The sequence below is a fragment of the Rhipicephalus microplus genome, chromosome 2 (assembly GCF_043290135.1).
Source record: "Rhipicephalus microplus isolate Deutch F79 chromosome 2, USDA_Rmic, whole genome shotgun sequence".
NCBI classification, from domain to species: domain Eukaryota; kingdom Metazoa; phylum Arthropoda; class Arachnida; order Ixodida; family Ixodidae; genus Rhipicephalus; species Rhipicephalus microplus.
The window spans coordinates 136,171,138-136,191,451 of NC_134701.1; positions in this window are offsets into that span (position 1 = coordinate 136,171,138).

Sequence of the window (20,314 nt, forward strand, 5' to 3'; positions counted from 1 at the left end):
TCTTTTCTTCGCTGGATCTTCGATCGGGATACTGGCAGGTACCCATGGATGAAGCTGACCGCGCCAAGACTGCGTTTGTAACTCCGGACGGCTTGTACGAGTTTAACGTGATGCCGTTCGGCCTTTGTAACGCCCCAGCCACCTTCGAGCGTCTGATGGACAACATACTTCGAGGCCTTAAATGGCAGACGTGTCTTTGCTATTTGGACGACGTCGTCGTTTTTTTCAAAAGACTTCGATACCCATCTTCTGCGCCTCGCAAGTGTCCTGCATTGCCTTACACATGCTGGGCTCCAACTAAATTTGAAAAAGTGCCATTTTGCCGCCCGGAAGCTCACCATCTTAGGGCATGTTGTCAGCAAGGACGGCGTTCTACCTGATCCTGGAAAACTCCGTGCTGTCGCCCAGTTTCCGAAGCCATCGACACTTAAGGAACTCCGGAGCTTTATCGGCTTATGTTCATACTTTCGCCGATTTGTCCGTAATTTTGCATCTGTCATGGCCCCTTTAACACGGCTACTTTCTGACACCGAGGGCATTTCGGCGTGGTCTTCCAATTGCGATAAGGCATTCGCGAAACTACGTCAATTGCTGACATCTCCACCGATTCTCCGTCACTTTGATCCTGATGCCCCTACAGAAATACACACCGACGCAAGTGGAGTCGGACTTGGCGCTATTCTTGCTCAACGCAAGTCTGGATACGACGAGTACGTCGTTTCTTATGCCAGTCGCACTCTTACTAGGGCTGAACAGAATTATTCAGTCACAGAAAAAGAATGTCTAGCCATCGTCTGGGCAATCACAAAATTTCGACCCTACGTCTATGGCCGTCCATTTGACGTCGTGACTGATCACCACGCCCTCTGCTGGTTATCGTCACTAAAAGACCCATCTGGCCGTCTCGCTCGTTGGGCGTTACGCCTCCAAGACTATGATATCCGTGTCGTCTACAGGTCAGGCCGCAAACATTCAGATGCCGACGCTCTCTCCCGCTCTCCACTTCCCCATGAACACGGAAGTACTTCTGTATCCAGCCTCGATGCTGTGGCACTTTCGTACGCGGACATGCCCTATGAACAGCGCCAAGACGCTTGGATAGCCTCTATGATAGAGTTACTGTCTCGGCCGTCCCAAGTTACGCCCAATCGTTCACTGCAGCGCACAGCTCGACACTTTACCATCCGCGATGGACTCCTGTACCGTCGCAACTACCTTTCTGACGGCCGCAAGTGGTTGCTTGTGATTCCTCGCCACCTACGTGCCGACATTTGCGACTCTTTTCACGCGGATCCTCAATGCGGCCACGCCGGTGTGATAAAAACGTATGCACGTCTCCGGCTGCGGTACTATTGGCGCGGAATGTACCGCTTTGTCCGACAGTACGTGCGTTCGTGCTCCAAATGTCAACGCCGAAAAAGCCCACCACACATAGCCAATGGACAACTGCAGCCGTTGCCTTGCCCCTCCCGCCCTTTCGACCGCATCGGAATTGACTTGTACGGTCCCCTTCCCTATACGCCTAACGGGAACCGCTGGGTGATTGTCGCCATTGATCACTTGACACGCTATGCTGAAACTGCTGCGCTGCCAGAGGCCACATCACGTGAAGTTGGCTTATTTATCCTTCACAATCTCATTCTACGCCATGGCGCGCCTCGTGAGCTACTCAGTGACCGCGGCCGTACGTTCCTCTCCGAAGCGGTACAAGCCCTTCTTCGCGAATGCAACGTTGTGCATCGGACAACCAGCGCATACCATCCGCAAACGAATGGAATGACCGAACGGTTTAACCGCTCACTGGGCGACATGCTATCCATGTACGTGTCCGCTGATCACACCAACTGGGACCGCATACTACCCTTTGTAACTTACGCTTACAACAGCGCCACTCAGTCTACGACAGGATTCTCTCCGTTCTTCCTCCTTTACGGGCGCGAACCTTCCTCATTCATGGACACCATTCTCTTGTATCATCCAGACGCTTCGGAATCCACAACTCTATCTGAAGTCGCCACCTATGCAGAAGAATGCAGGCAACTCGCGCGTTCCTTAACCGCCCAAGATCAAGCGTACCAGAAGAACCGTCACGACGAAAACCTGTCTTCGCAGTCATACTCGCCTGGCGCCTTGGTATGGCTTCGGGTTCCCTCATCTGTTCCTGGTCTTTCCACCAAGCTACTGCCGAAGTACGAAGGCCCCTACCGAGTCCTACGTCAGGCCTCACCGGTTAACTATATTGTTGAGCCGGTTCAACCATCAACAGACCGACGGCATCGAGGCCGCGAGACTGTTCACGTAGATCGATTGAAGCCGCACTACGACCCACCCGTCGTACCCGTTCCATAGGTCGCCAGGATGGCTCCTTTTCTGAGGGGGGAGTGATTTGTAGCATTGATATTTGGCACAGGCCGGAACGCCAGCTGAAGAAGAGAAGGAAGAGTGTTGTTGCTGCTCGCGCTCGCTCCGCTTGACAGCTGGTCGGTTCTACCGCTACGTTTTCCACAAAGTAAACGTCTCTTCTGCTCACCACTAAAGGTGTACTATCACTTTGAACATGTTTACTCGTAGGTACCCTGGTGATATGTGCCAAATTACACAACCGTAAGTCACTCAATTTCTTAGAAAAAAAGTTTTTAAAATTGGTAGCAGATTCTGCAATCATACTTATAAACACGAGCCACCCTGTGTATGTGACATAAGGGTCTACTCTTTAAAAAAAAAAAAAACCCGCCCTTCCCAGTAGACTGATGCAGCGCATGCTTTCTTCTGCAAAGCAACAACAACAGGGGTACAGGTCCCTTTCGTCAACTGCATACAGCATGTTAGTTGTCGTTGACGTTGGGTTTTACAATATTGAGTAACGCGGAAATCGATTCGGGCATGTAAAATGCTTCCCGCCCTGGCAGGTCGAAACCAAAAAGCGTTGCTTACGTGCTCAAAGAAGCTGCAATCGTCGCTGAATTTATCACTGGTAAGTTCAGAAGAGCTGGCAAAGCTTGAAATCGCACCGGATGACATCGCCATCACCAACTTGCTTTTCGTGCGTCGGAAGAGGCTCATGAGCTGTGTTCACACACTGGCCAGTCATTTCATTTCATCATTTCATTTTATTACCTTAAAGACCCCATTGAAGGGGTATTACATAAGGGGTGGGTACATATATGAAAACGTGAAAGCCATTTTTTTTACAATGCAAGGTAATTTGTTACGGTGTTCAAAAAGGTGGTAGGACAGGTTATGGCGGTGATTTCGTTAGAAAGGCCGTTCCAGTCCATAGCTGCACGAAAAAAGAATGAGGACGAAAAAGTGACGGTGCGCGTACGCAGCCGCTCAACTTGTTGCGGGTGACCAGTGCGATGGGAGATGCGTGCCGGAGGAAGAATGTATGGTGGCCTGCCGAGCGAGCTGTAACAAAACTTGTGAAAAAGGGAAAGACTAGAAATGCGGCGACGAGATGCAAGCAATGATAGGCCAGATTCTGTTTTCAATGCTGATATGCTAACGTCGTAAGAGTACGTAGAATGAATAAATCGTGTGGCTCGATTTTGAAGTGACTCGAGTTGATTGATGAGATATGCTTGATGCGGGCTCCAAATGGCTGATGCGTATTCTATCTTCGTCCTTACGAGAGATTGATAAGCTAGTAATTTGACATTATTAGGAGCGTGACGCAAACGGCGTTTTAAAAACCCGAGTGTTTTGTTAGCAGATGCAATGATGTTCGTAATATGCGTTGCCCAGGTTAAATCGCTACAAAGGGTTACTCCGAGATATTTATAGGAAAGAACTAATTCGAGGTTTGTGTCAGCAATTTGGTACGGGAATACTATCGGATTTCGACGGCGGTGAAAGGAAACAGTTTTACATTTGTTAGGGTTGAGTTCCATTAGCCAAAGGTTACACCAATCCTGTAAGCTTAGTAAGTCAGTTTGAAGAGACCTGTTATCCGAAACGTTGTTTATTTTACGATAAATAACGCAGTCGTCTGCAAACATGCGTATGTTAGAAGATACATGTAATGGTAGGTCATTAATGTAAATCAAAAACAGAAGCAGGCCTAGGACAGACCCTTGAGGGACACCTGAGGTTACCGGGGTAGTGTTAGACATTTGATTGTTGACGGAAACTGATTGCGAACGATTAGTTAAGAATTCTTTAATCCATGCTAATACGTCATCGTTTAAATTCAACGCGGCAAGCTTTAGTAGTAGGCGCTCATGAGGAACTTTGTCAAATGCCTTTGCGAAATCGATGAAGATGGCGTCAGTCTGAAGGTGAGAGTCGAGGTTAACATGCAGGTCGTGAACAAACATAACTAGCTGCGTTTCACACGAATACTCTTTCCTAAAGCCACGCTGCGCAGGATGAAAAAAATTATTGGAATCAAGGAAGTCCATGATATGTGTGTAGATGATATGCTCGAGGAGTTTGCAGAGTACGCTGGTTAATGATATGGGACGATAATTTAATGGTGATTGTTTGTTACCTGATTTGTGGACTGGAACGACCTTTCCGTGCTTCCAATCTGGAGGCAGCATTCCTGTTGAAACTGATTGTGAAAATAGTAGACACAGATACGCTGCACAGATATGTTTAGTATTTTTCAGGAGTTTGGATGTAATGTTGTCTACACCAGCTGAAGAAGAAAGTTTGATTTTGTCTATTAGTGATGAAATACCGCTGGAAAAAAACGTAATTGGTGGCATGGTACATTCAAAGTTCGCATGAGGGATGGTAAATGACAACTCAGTTTCTTGGGTGAAAACGGATGCGAAGGCGGCGTTAAACACGCGTGCACATTCCGTGTCACTTAGGGCATCCCCTAACTCATTACATAGTGTTATATTGCGCGTGTCCTGTGGGTTTATGACTTGCCAGAATTTTCGGGGGTTGTTCTTAAGCATGTTCGGTACGTCCGAATGGAAGACTGAGTGTTTGGCGTGACTTACGGCTTGCAGATAAGCAGATTCGGCGGCTTTGTACTTGTTCCATGTATCAGGGGTGTTACGGGACTTGGCTGCGCGGAAGGAGCGTTTTTTCTTGTTTTCTAATCGTTTCAGTGCTTTATTGAACCAGGGTTGGGCGGTATTAGGATTGATGTTAATTTGGGGAATGTGTTTATCAACCATTTCGTTTGGCTTATCTCTGAAAATCAACCAGTTTTTGGTTACATTATGATGAGAAAAGGCAGTGTCAAAAGTGGAGTAAAAATTCGTTAGTTCAGAGTTAATTGCTTCGTAATTTCCTTTATCATACAAACGGATAGTTTTTTTTATGGTCGGGGCTAAAGCAGGCTTAATCACAAAGTCAGCATGAATGACTTTATGGTCACTGATTTCAGGCAGGTATGCAATGGAGGACACGCACTCGGGATAGCTGGTTAATATAAGATCCAGAATGTTTTGGCAGTTATCGGTAACGCGGGTTGGTTCTGTAAGAACTTGAGATAGGTTAAAGTTAAGGCATACATCAAGGAAGTCGTTCGATTCCCTTGATGTAGCCGCTGGTGCAGGCTGGCTTGCCCTATCGATATTAGGAAAATTAAAATCGCCAAACAGAATTACATGCATGTTAGGGTGTTTGGTCGTTATTTCGCTTAGTATATTATTGAGCTTAGAAGAAAAATCGGGAGTACTGTGAGGGGGCCTATAGCAAACGCCAAGTAAAACTGAGTGCGGTGCGGCATGGCATTTAAGCCGCAAGATTTCAAGGTCGGGCACAATATTTATAGACGAACAGGATATGTTGAGACTAACAGCGACGAGTACTCCTCCTCCTCTCGTGCCGCTGCGATCGTTTCGAAACAATCGAAAATTGGGGAGGTCAGCGAGTACCTCGCCGTCAGTCACGTCACTAGAAAGCCATGTTTTCGTTATTATCAGAAGGTTGCTATCAGATGATAACACCAGATTAGAAATAATGTCACGTTTTGGAATAAAGCTGCGTATGTTAGTAAAGATAGCAGAGAGCAATAAGTTTGATCGAGGGGCGGATCGAGGGCGGTGAGGCCTATTTTGATGATGGGACAATTGCTACAACATTTTCTGAACAGAATCTGTGGAGTAGTCATACACGTAGCGTTTGGTACCAATGTGCAATGTTTTGAACCGCAATGAGTAGGAAGTAGATTTTGATTTAGCGAAGGCGATCAGTTTTTTATGAGCAACTCTAACGGGATGAGAGAAATCTTCACCAACACTGAAATTGCTTCCCTTAAATTTGGGGCCATTAGAAAGTAGAGATTCTTTAGTTTTGAATTGATTGAATTTTACAATGAGTGGCTGATTATGGCCTCCTGTGTGGCGTCCTAGGCGATGTGCGCGTTCAATGTGATTAGGGTCAACGGTGAACTTCAAGTGATCATGACAATGACGGGTGACGATTTCTTCAGATTCTGCAAATGTTTCTTTAGGGTTTGGGTTGGGAATGTTATAAAAGATCAGGTTATTGCGACGGGACCTGTTTTCGATATCATCCATCTGTGAAGCAAGACGGTCAATCCGGTTAGCCATTTCAGTGGTATCTGTTTTTATAGTGTCCAGGTCGGTTCGGATGGTTGAAATGGCGTGATAATGTCCTTCTAAATCAGTCATGCGTTTATTGAGGTCTGATAGGGTTTTGTCTGTTGTTAGTAGCTGGTTTTTAAGGTCTAGCATATCGGTAATCAGCTTCGACTGGCCAGCCGATAGCTTTCTTAACTCGTTCATTACGTCCTCAATACTGGGAGGGCCAGGGTTTGTTTCAATATCTCCCGCCAAAAGCAGAAGCGACCGCATCGCATGAACACATTCAACAACAATTGTAGCGCAACACCGTGGGCTCGGTAGCTGTATAAGAAAGTAATTGCTAGTTTTTTTTTTCAAAAGAATGAGACATTCGACTAACCTGCATGGCGAAAAGCAACGGATTAGTGGTCTGCGCTGAAGCACAGCCACCGAGCCCACAGAGCGTGCGGGACGACAGGGGCGGTTTTATAGCTGACTTGGTGGATGATGTTGCTGACGATAGCGCTTTCCAGGGTGATTGGGAAACCAAAGAGGGCAGTGGCGGCGCTGTTGGGCACGCTGAATCGGTCGCGGACGGAGCAGGGCAGGGGCCCGCACCGGGCGTGCTGGAACGGTTTGCTGCGATCGCTGTAGTTTGGGGGAAGGCCAGAATTGCGGGCAAAAGTAGTCCAGTGAAGAAACTGTGGACCTGCATGGCGAAAAGCAACGGATTAGTGGTCTGCGCTGAAACACAGCCACCGAGCCCAGTCGTGGCAGATCTCGTGACGTCATCAACGACAGATTCTCATGACCTTATCGGATACCCACCATAGATCATGGGACAGCTTTCAGTTTCGGTTTCCGTTCTGGCTCATCGTTTATTCCTTAATTGACATTACAGACGAGAGCCTGGGCAAAATGGACCACCCAAGCTTTCACAGGACTGTCAATACTATTTGAAATCAGCATTATCTTAATATAATTGCAAAAGCACCAGAGTCCCCCTTTAACATTGCTATGCAGCACGTCAACTTTTACTGTATATTCAGCCACAGTTGCAGACGAGCCATCCAACTTCAGCTCAATGGAAGCTACCTTTTCACCAAGCTGCTGATTTGCGGAGTCCATGCCCTGTTTTAGCTCACGAATGTTGTCAAGTATTTTCAAGAACTTTTTCTAGGTTGCTGGCCTTGGGTTAGATTCAACGCCACCACAGGATCAACTAAATCACCAAATCAACAGCAAATCAACGAAACAGAAATACACAATAAGCTACCGTACATATAGTGATCATAGGCACGGCAGAAGCAAGAGACAAACAATGTTATTACAATATGTATATACTGAACGATAATCTCTCTCCTGTAGAAGGAATAAAAATTGATTTTTAAGACGCATTTTCTCAGAGCTTTCACTGAGCTTACTTGTCGATGGCGGCGATGTAGTTGGGCTTTTATGCTCCCAAGGCGCTGTTGATGATGCTGGTGGTCGTTGCATAGTCTTCTTTGTCGATGTACAATCAGCGTCAAATAAAACTCAAATAGCGGCAGGCCTTCGCGATGCTATAGTGAGCGCCGTGCATTTATCACTACGAACAGGGATGCATATATGCGGAAAGCTGCCGAACAGGATGCACGCGCCTGTCAATTGTGATAACTGGACGGCACGCACTACACTATCGCAAAGGCTTGCCACTGTTCGGGTTTTATTTGTCGCTGATAGTAGTTGTTGGATTCATGGCTGAGCCACAGAATGTGCTGATCCATCATATTGTTATGGGGATTACAAACACACAGAAGAGAGAAACGAGTGTATTTGCAATATTTACAGGTAGGTGTGACACCCCAAGGCTGCTAAGATCTCGCGCACCAAGTCCGCTTCTTTTTTGTTGCTGTGTCTACGATGGCGGAGCTATGCCCACTACCTCGTAACATCACCCCCGGCGGACGAAGCCAGTAACAATATAAAGTGTGGTTGTTCCCTGGCATTTTTCGTATGGTGCAGCACTGGGGTTTGCGACAAAAAGCATAGTCTATAGGAGGAATAAGAACAGATTAATGATGAACTGTCTCAGGGCTTTCACCGAGCCTACTCGTAGGTGATTGCAATTTAGCCGAGCTTTTATGTTCCCAGGGTGCTGACTTTGATGATGCTGGTGGGCGTTGCGCAGTCATCCGCGGGGGCTTGATGCGCATGCCTTATGCCTCATCAATGTAATTGTTGGATTTATAGGTGTGCTATAGAACGTGCTGATCCATCATATCAAGTGTGGTTGTTCCCTGGCATTCTTCGTATGATGCAGCACTAGGGTTTGCGATGAAAATCGTGGCCTGCAAAAGGAATAGGAACGAATTCATAAGATGCACTGCATCAGAACTTCTGCCAAGCCTACTAGTCGGTGGCTATGATATAGCCGGGCTTTTATGTTCCCAGGGTGCTGACGATAATGCTGGTGGGCGTTGCGCAGTCATCCGCGGGGGCCTGATGCTCATGTCCCATGCCTCATCAATGTAGTTGTTGGATTTATGGGTGTGCCATAGAACGCGCTGATCTATAATATCAAGTATGGTAGTTCCCTGGCATTTTTCATATGGTGCAGCACTGAGGTTTGTCACGAAAAGCATGGCCTGTAGGAATAATATGAACAGATTGGTAAGATGCACCGTTTCCGAGCTTCCATCGAGCATATTAGTTGGTGGCTGCTATGTAGTCGCTTTTATGTTCTCATGCCCCATCCCTCATTGCTGTGCTTGTTGCATCCATGACAGTGCCATAGAATGTGCTGATTCATCTTATCAAGAGCGGTTGTTCCCTGGCATTCTCCTTATGGTGCAGCAGAAGGGTTTCTGACGAAAAGAGCGGCTTGTAGAATGAATAGGAATTAATTCGTAACACGCCTTTTGCAAGCTTCTTCCGAGCCCACTATCATTTTTTTCATTGATTCCTTCGTTTTTTTTCTAGCTACTAGCCTAGAACAATTGAGCACTGAGCATCACATCGACCATGCATAATGTTCACAAAGTACAGTAGTTTATTACCCATATGTCCCAAAAGATACTTGCAGAGCTGATCATATGACTAATGCCTTAGGCAACGACTGGTGTAGAGTTCGTGTGCACAAAAGAAAAATGAAGTCTAAAACAAAATAACTGTGTAAAAATAACAACAAAAGGTTCCAAAACAAAGAGGCAAGAGAAATATGGGCTTAGAATGAAGGCGGCATAACTTCTTCCAAAAAAAAAAACACTATAGGAGCCAACAATTACGCACGTGTTAGAACAGTAATAATGTAATGCACATATCAGAATTCAACCATCTGTTGGACCAAATAAATGAGCCAATATCTACCAGCTTATCAACAAGACAAAGATTAAGAGGCCCTTATGTGACATCATGAAGCTAAAATGCACAATTAATTAAATAATCATAATATCACACGTGAACAGGAAAACACAAACAACATTAAAGAGATGCCAGCACTATTTCACAATGCTAGAAGGAGGAACAATGGCCCCTAATTTCACTGTCAGAAATAATGAACGCTACATTGTGCAGGCAGAGATATGGAGTGGTAAACACAGAGCGCAGACATCAAGCACCCAGCCACAAATGTTCGCTTACAGACCATTGGGAACTACCACTAATTACCTGTAAAATAGGTGTAGTGTAATCGTACAACAGCTCAAGAAACAGGACAGTGGCAGAGTGTCAACTATAAATTGAGTGTTGATAGTCAGTGTTGAGGCTATTGCCTTGCGAGTCCCTTGTTATTGTGCAAAGAAGTAGTAACAAGATGACACAACACTCCTCTGCAAACCCCCTCCAAAAATGACAAGCTATGCTCGCACACCTGCATGACAGAGTTCTTTATACTCTAGTTACCATATTTATTCAAATCTAGGCCGATCGTTTTTTTCGAATTTCTTTGCATAAATCTTCAGGGTCGGCCTATACTCGAGGATTTTGAATAACGTGCCATTTTTCATTACGACAAGTGGTACACAACTAGGGCCACCTAGAGAGTATTATAGGCGTTATTAGCCAAGCCTACAGCTGGCTTAAGTACACATGCAAGACGCCATTTTGATCTTTGCAACGAGTGTTGAGGCGAGCTGTTTTTCATTTCGAGTCGCGCTTCCAGTGGTATGTGTGTAGCGTACTTCAATGGCACCAAACAGACAGTGCCATTATAGTGCCGCTTGTAAAAGGAAAGTGGTCCTAGGTGTGGAGTTGTCGTCCAATGTTAAAGCCGAGCAAAACTTCGGACAAGACGAAAAAAAAATATATGTGCGTCTTTGAAAGGGCTGGAGCATGGTACAACAACCCAGGAACTTTGATTGTACACTCTTTTAAGCAGTGCAGCATATCCAACACGCTTTATAGCACCGAGGATTGCACACTGTTTGAAGACGGCGACAAGGAAGTCAGCAACGAGGGAAACACAGCGAAGACTTGGAATGAACACGGCATGGACAAGTGCGGCATCTTTATGATGCAAATAACCAGAAGCAGCGCGAGAAAAACGACAAGAAAACACACAACAGGACTAGCAATCGTATGTTCATCAAGCAAATAAACTGCTTCGTATTTTCATCTCATTTTTAATAAATAATTTCTCTTTGTGAACGCTGTCTTCGCCTTTTCATTCGGCCTACATACGATGTAAGTTTTTTTTTCTTCCAGGTTTTGGACTTATGGTGGTCGGCTTAGAATTCGGGTAAGGCTAGATTGGAGTACATACAGTATACGAGGCACTTCATGCAATGCCAGCTCTCTCTCCTACATTAATTCCCTATTGCTCGAGTGAATGATGATTGCGCTCATTCTTGCAAGCTATTTTTAAGAAACCTGAGCACTATGAGGCTGGAGTGCAATATAATCGATTCGCACACAGACGTGATACGAACCACGAAATTGATGTTAAGAGATTGCTCGTACTGTTAACGTAGTAGTTACTGCAATAAAGACTTCTTGTGCCTTATCACAGTGTACTTGAGGTTGATAGTTACGGAATAAAGAAGCACACAACGGGTGCAACGACAAACACGAAAACAAAAGGACAACTGAAACGCTGGTTGTATTTCGGTTGTTGTTTTCGTCATTTCGCCCACTGCATGTTCGTATGCTGTAACAATACTTCCCTAATGTATAGAATGCTGTGAAGCATCATGATCACATATGTGGATTCTATAATGATAAGCATAATTGTTAAGCAATGTAAAAGTTCACAGATGATGGCCCATTCACAAGTTTGTTTCATGTCTTTTGATGCTTGTTCATGATAGCTACAAAAAATGTTAAGTTGACAAAATAGAATTGCAGTTGCTCATCAGTAAAAACTAATGTTTATGCAGAGCTTATTATAAACTGAATACTAGACTGATGTTGCTTTCTCTATGAAGCACTATGGTAGCAGTTGATCCCCTGTAGATTTCTTCCAGAATGTTTATATATACTTCATCTACGCCCTGATTCCGCAGTGTTTGCATGACGGCTGATATTTCTACTGAATCAAACGCCTTCTCGTAATCTATGAAGGCTATGTATAGTGGTTGGTTATACTCTGAGCATTTCTCTATTACCTGATTGATAGTATGAATGTGGTCAATTGTCGAGTAGCCTGTTCGAAATCCTGCTTGTTCCTTTGGTTGATTGAATTCTAATGTTTTCTTTACTCTGTTAGCAATTATCTTTGTAAATAGCTTGTATACTACAGAGAGCAAGCTGATCGGCCTGTAATTCTTCAAGTCCTTGTCATCTCCTTTCTTATGTATTAAGATGATGTTAGCGTTCTTCCAAGACTCTGGTACTCTTCCCGTCAGGAGACACCTCGTAAACAGGGTGGCTAGTTTTTCTAACACAATCTGTCCTCCATCTTTCAGCAGATCTGATGTTACCTGATCCTCACCAGCAGCTTTGCCCCTTTGCATGCTCTCCAAAGCAGAGACAAGAAGAGAGCAGAGTGGATTAGGGAACAAACAGGTGTTAAGGATATCATAGCTGAAATCAAGAAGAAGAAATGGACATGGGCAGGGCATGTAGCGCGTAGACAGGATAACCGCTGGTCATTAAGGGTAACTGACTGGATTCCCAGAGAAGGGAAGCGGGTTAGGGGGAGACAGAAGGTTAGGTGGGCAGATGAGATTAAGATGTTTGCGGGTATAAATTGGAAGCAGCAAGCACAGGACCGGGTTAACTGGCGGAACATGGGAGAGGCCTTTGTCCTGCAGTGGACGTAGTCAGGCTGACGATGACGATGACGATGATGACTAGACTGATGAATGAACAACACAGCAATGAAGCATAATTAGGCATTAATGCGACATTTTACTGCATGCATAATAATGTCTTGCTCCCAATAATGAAGACAAGGTATCAACTTTTAAGGTGGTTCTACATAAATCAGCACTGCCACAATTTTCCAAATCAATTCGTCAAAAAAAGTTTGAACAGCAGAGCTATCACTGATATCATCTCTCAAAATCATGCTGATTGAGGTGTCTTCCAAGGTGGGCAGTCTGCCCAAACGTCTCAGTGAATGAAGGTTAGTGATGCGGTTCGTATGAAGGTGACAGTGGCCCTTCAGTGTGGACTGTAGTGGCAAGCTCTTCAGGCAAGTCTGGGATTATTATGGCCGCTCATGGATGCGCATGTGTCAATTTAGCACTTTCTTTGTCGAGAAGCTCTTGAGGCATGTGGCGCATTTATGAGGCCGCTGACCTGAGTGCGTGCGAAGATGATCATTCAATGATCTTTTTAGTGAGAAATTCTTGAGGCATATATGGCATTCATATGGCCGCTCCCCTGAGTGAATCCGCAGGTGTTCTGTCAAATGAAAGTTTGTCTTGTAGCTCTGGGAACATATGTGACATTTATATGGCCGTTATATAATGCCATGTCTTCTATATTTCGTAAAAGTTCCTTGACTTTTTTGATATCTCGTTATGAAAAGCATAATTTACGAGAATGTATGCTAATATAAACATCACATAGTAAAACAATAGTGACAGCACTTGCAATTTATTTAGCCTTAATTTTGAAAGAGCAACGAAATGCATGTAATAAAAGGCATGTGGCTATTGGTGTAAAGAAAATATTGGGAGTGACAGGATATATTTTCATCTTCACCTTCGTGCCTTATCAAATGTATTTGAAAAACAAGTTTGATGTGGCAATCACAACAAATAGATTAATAAAGAATTTGAAATTGTGTTTATTCGAGTTATCTTTTCAGTGATTCTTTTTTTTCTTCGTTTTAGAAGCAGAAAATAATTGGGCATTAAGCATCAGTCATATATAATCTCACAAAATACAGTAGTTTATTATATGTCACAGAACATTGTTGTAGAGCTCATCATGTGTCTAATGATTCAGGAAAAAAATGGTACAGAGCTTTAGTGCACAAGGAAAAAATAAAGTCCAAAATATAATGATTGCATAAAATAAAAAAAGGTTCTAAAACAAAGAAGCAAGAGAAATAGGAGCTCAGGATGAAGACGGCATAAAATCCTCAAAAAAGAAACACTGCAGGAGGCAACAACTCCACAGGTGTTGGAAAAGTAATAAAATGCACGGATCATATTAGAATTCCACCATCTCAGTTACCAAATAAATGAGCCAATATTCACCAGCTCATTAACTTCATTTTCAAGACAGATATTAAGTGACCCTGTTCTGATACAAAGAAGCTAGAATGTGTAATTAAATAAATGAGCATAATGTGCTACAAGGACACGCAAACAGAAACAGCCCTCAAAAAAATGCAAGCGACAAGTCATTTTTTCTGAACTTTGCAAGCATTTTTCTCAATAAGCATTCTTTCACATAAGTTTAAAGTATTTTTACAGACACTATATTGACTGGTAATAATGCAAAAAAAATGTTTGCAGCTGAAACTATGTTGCTGCACTTACTAAATTGTCTGAACTTGCCTGTTTTCTAGCTTCCTTGTTAAGCCTTCTTGAGCATGAATATTAATATTTAGCTTTACTTGTGATGTCACGTAAAAGAACAATGACAGTGCAATGCTTCAAACCACAATGTGCCATTGTGCCCAGTTTCAAGGTTCTATGCACATAAGTTATTTTCACCTAACTCTTGCTTTTCTCCAGAACATTAAAATGGCAGTCACGTGATCAGAAAATTGTTTTGAATGAAAATATCTTACTAAAATCACTCTCACGCACTTATCTTCTAGCTCAGTTTTTTTTCTATAGAATCGCTGGTGGTCGAATTTCGGGCTGAGACGTTTCACTTGGAATGACCCAAATCATAGTTTTCTTTTTATTTACGACTGCTCCATACACACGAGAAAACAGCTTAGTCTTTGAACGCTACTTTTGTCAGCATAAGTATATCCTACGTCGTCAGTTTAGCATTAACACACTTAGGTTCAACACGACTCAAACATCAGATTTGTTCAAACATGCTCACCATCCAAACACTACATGTAGTGGGAGATCCACTCCATTGGAAATTAGTAGGGGGATTTGCTGCACGAGATATGATATTATTTGCTGCTATCACTAACCTTTGGTAACATGTCTTGCGTACTTTTACAGTTCCTAATGCACCTTTTGACACCAGCTTTACGGGGGCGTTCATATTAGCTCAAATACAATCAAGATGCATTTCCTACATTGAGGAATTACAGGAATAGAATTCAGCCACTTGGCCATTCCCGGAGTGGGGATGGGCTAAACTTTTTCATTTCAGGACTTAAAAGGAATGTCATTGTGGCAAGTTCCAATTCCTTGGAATAGAACGAAGGTGCTTATTCCACAACACTGCAAGACGACACACCATTCCCCAACTACCCCCTCCCAACATGACCAGCCTTACTCTCACACCTTAATCAAGTGAGTGATGATTGTGCTCTTTCTCGCAAACTTATACCACACCTCTGAGCACAACAGGATGGGGTTTGATACGATCGATTCAAAAAGATAGATTGATGGGCTACTTGGTATTGTATAACCCACAACAGTAGCACTAGAAAACATAGGAATGACTACATATCAAGGTTTGACATTGCGCTGTGCCCAGCCTTGAGTTGTTGCCCGTGTCATTCTTCGCACCACTGATCCGAGTTAAGCTTGATTCACACGCAATCTTTAAATGAACAATGGAATTGATGTCAGAAGTTTGCTTGCAATTGTTATTTATAGTTATTTCAATAAGACCTTTCCCTCAGTAGAATGTACTTTTGAGCGAGCTGGTTATCAGAATTGCATATGGCAACACAAACTGGGTGATATGGCAAACATCAAAACAAAAAAGAACAACACAAGCACTGTGTAGACTTTTCGTTCTTATATTTGTTCTGTCACCTGCTGTGCGCTATCATTTCCTGTGTCGATTCACCCCGACTGTTTAGAATGCTGCGAAGCTTCACGGTTACATACAGCAAAACCTCACTAATTTGAACTCGGTTATTTCAAAACCCCGCTTAATTTGAAGTAGATCAGCGGTCCCGTACTTTGCGATGTAAGTTTGAGTGGATAATTTGAAGTGGCAGTCGGCACCATTTTGGTTAATTCGAAAACTTTAGGTGCAGTGTACCCATTCCCTATTCCGATTTAGCCGCAGAATTGCAGAAACGACAGCCCCTAGGAGCCACTAGGCAATGTACTTTAGTGATACTACTGAGTGGCAGATGAGGCACCCCAGGCTCGATACATCCAGTATGAAAAATAAAAATGTAAGAAAAACTGTCCCGTGATCAGCTGAAATGTGCGCCTGTGCAAAACAAGACCTGCTTCTCAGAATGTCAGCGCGTCAAGATTTACCTATTCGTCTTGGAAATACAAAGAAATTATTAAAGGACAGTATTGCGGAACTCGCGATGTATGCGAACTTCAGAGTGCCGGTTGCTCCAGCAATTTGCGCACTTGCAGCGCTCGCTGAGTTCTTGCCAGCTACGCCTGCTTTGGAAACTCGGTTTGAAAGCTTCAATGATAGTGTTTTCCAGCAAGAACATTGCGAATTTCGTCACACTGTCGATTATGAAATTCTTTATTTTACTGGAAAGAATGGGCGAATAGTTGCATCATGATGTGGTGATGCAGCGAGAAGCAGGCCACATGCTGCCCGCGGGTCAGTACTGTATTGCAGTGAAGATGTCTTGTTTTTCGCAGATGCACATTTCAGTGTTTCTTATTTACTTTTTACTTCCTTTATATATATATATATATATATATATATATATATATATATATATATATATATATATATATATATATATATATATATATATACACACACACGCACACACACACAAATGCAAGACAGAAAAAGACTTCAGTGCGCGAAATCGAACGTGAGACCTCTGCGCCGTGAAAGCGAGGCGTTAACCACTGAGCCACGCAGGAGCACGTCCTACACCATTCAAACGGCAAGCTCTTTATATCTACGACTTACCGCTGCTGACGAACATCTCCGGGGCAATTGTGTTTTCGGCATTACCAGCAAGATGATGCAATGAGCGCGCGTCGCCACATAGCGTGACGACAGACGCTCTAATCTCCTACGCGTACTTTGCCCTGCTTACAAAAAGGGAACGACGCTCGCTAGCACACCCTTATCTCGCGGTAGGGAGGATTATACATCTTGGCTGGCCTCGGGCTTTACCTGGAACGATTCTGCTGTAGCTACCGAACGTACAAAGGTCACTGCAATTGTTGCATTCTCCGTTAGCTAAAAGCGCACGCTTTCCGAACACAGCGAAGTAACAACTGAGACGCTTATTCGCGTGCATCCATACCTGTGAGTACATTTTGTGCGTCATTTCTGCATGAGAAACACGGGGCACGTTTCGATCTGCTTTCCATTCTGTGCGTGACCTTCCGATTTGTTGCAATCGCGTTCATAGCTTGGCCTTTGCGGCAAAGCTGTGACTTTTTTTTCCATTGCAGCAGTGAGGCTCAGCGTTCCCCCAAGTTTATAGCAAAACTGTGACCTTGTATTGCTGGAAAACATAACCCTTGGAGTTGCGAACTAGTCAGCACACCAAACAGCCAGCACTAATTATACTTTGAATAATTTCAAGTTCCTTGCATCCTACTTTTTGCATGTTCTGTCAATTCGAAAACCCGCTTAATTTGAAAGTATAACACGGTACCAGTGACTTTGAATTAACGAAGATCTACTGTAAATAGATTGCATAACAATAAATGATTACATAATGCACACGTGCACAGAGGATGAACTGCTCTGTAGTGTAGTTGGTACCCGTCATTATGCCTGTTCAAATGAGCGTGCAAAAGATCTTGAGTCGACAAAGCAGAGGAGATTATTACATACGGAATACTAGACTGGGAAATGAAGATGACTGCAATGAAGCGTTACAAAGATAATCATACAACATTTTCCTGAATGAAACATTTATGTGGTCATGCAAAAACCAGCACTGCCACGATTCTCAGAAGCAATTAGTTAAGTGGGGCTTCACAGAAAGCTTGAAGAGCAGGACTTTCAATGATATCACTCACAATCATGCTGATCGAAGTGTCTTCTGAGGTGGACACTCTGCACGAACGTCTCAGCGCATGAAGGTCACTGATGCTTGCGTGTATGAATCTGACTGTGGGTGTTCAGTGTCGATCTAGAAGAAAAGCTCTTGAGGCATACATCGCATTGATACGGCCGCTCGCCCGTATGGACGCGCATGTGTACCTTTAGGTCACCCTTTCTCAAGAAGCTCTTGAGGCACGTGAGACATTTATATGGCCGCTCACCTGAGTGTATGCGCAAGTGTTCGGTCAAATTGATTTTTTGCGTGAACTTCTTGGCACATATGTCGCACTTATATGGCCGTTCACCTGAGTGAGTACGTAGGTGCCCTTTCAGATGGTGGCTTCGTGAAAAGCTCCAGGGGCATAGGTGGCATTCATATGGTTGCTCTCCTGTGTGAATCATGGCATGTGTTTTGAAATGACTGGAATGCTGCGTCTTATAGTCACACTGTTCACAACGGAAAAGGCGTCCTTGCCGTCGCTGCTCAGGATCTGCAGTTGCTTGACAGCTGGAAGACTCCAATGCTGCAGAATAAAAACAAGACGTTAGTCAAGTGCTGTATGTCATTTTAAAAGAAAACTAATTGGTGGCATTTCACTAAAAACTGCACACTATATATATATGAGCATTGCCGAGTGGGGGAATCTATATTGCTTTTATGACCACCTTTGTTTCTTTGACATAAGCTTACATCCAACACACAAGTACGTATGCACTTCACTTTTATAGAAATTCAGCTATTGCAGCTGTGATTATCAGATGCCAAAGATAATGAAAAGAGACTAATGCTAAACGACAGCAATTGACTGATAAAATGTTCACAGGAATTAGAAAAAAAGCACTGTTGGCTTTCCCTTTATACTTGCGTAAAATCACAATATCACACTGGTAAATAATCAATGCGTTGAAATACATTCACAAGGTTACTTGTAAAACAGTTTTCGACCTAATGCCATGTCCTCTGTACTTTGCAACAGTGCCCTAAAATTTCAAATATCTCGCTCTGAATATAAGATGCCCTAAATATGCATTTATGAGAATGTATGCTAATCTAAACATCACGCAAAAAAATGGTAGAAGCAGCACTTGCAGTTTATTTAGTGCTAATCCTGTAGGAGCAAGGAAATGCATCATATACATTCACATTAGGAAAGTGAACAAAGAGAAATTCTAATATTTACCAGATTCCAATCATATTTCACAGGGACTCCACTCTCTGAAGCATGTACAACCAGAGAATGACAATAAAGTGGTGCGAAGAAAATATACAGAAACACTCAACGAATGCATGAGAAGAAAAAACATGAAATAAAACATACAAAACAAACCACACCCAGGATATGTTGCAAAAACGAAAGGTAATGACAAGATAAAGCAGTCAACAAAAAACCATTTGGAATATTAAAACAATGCAGACAACAGCTGTCTCTATCATAGCGTTTGCCATCCAATATTGGCCGCAGAGTCCTCTGGTGTTAGGTGGCATGTTCCTAGAAAAAAAAAAGAGTAGCAACAAATTACCAACAGTGAGAATAATCACGAGCGAAATCTCAAAGCCCATAAGCATTGCTACTAAATAAATGTCATATTAGGTTGCATGATTTTTGAACTGGCTATGTCATCCAAACCAGGTATAGCTACAATGGCGTTCATTTGTTTTCACAGCCCTTATCGCACAAGTCTGAGATAAGTGTCGGAGATAAGTGTCGATTTTGTGCACACGACTGTAGCCTTAAGGGGAGATGCGGGTTGAAAAATGCGAGTTTTTTTTTCAAAATTACCGATTTTTTATTTTCACCTGTTTTGATAAGATTAATACCTCTACTGTTATGAAAAAAATAATTCAAGTCAAGACTCAACTGGAAATGCCTTAAAATTGGCTCTAAAGAGCACAAGGTGCCTGTTAAACGGTCGAAAGTGTGCATTCTTCGAGCACCTCGCCGCCGACAATGCGCCGCCGCTCGCCATTGTTGATCGCATGAGTCTAAGAGTCAAGCCTCACTCTTCAAACAACAATATTTTCTCACGCTAATGCAGTGCAAGAAATAATAAAAAGAATTACTCTGCTGCACGTTTTTCGAGCGCCGCCACTGGCTTATCACGTGGTACAAATCAAGGACCGCCATTGGCCGATGCGCGCTTGTATGTGCCGTGAAACCTATTTGCGGGGTTCATGTCTTGTCGAGCAGCGCAGCTAAACAATGCTTTTTTCGTGTAATTATCTCCATTATGAATGAAAAAAAAGCATTGATTGCAAGTGAAAGCCGTTGTGTGGCGCACTCTGTAGGAATAGGCTACGAGCAGCTGGTCCG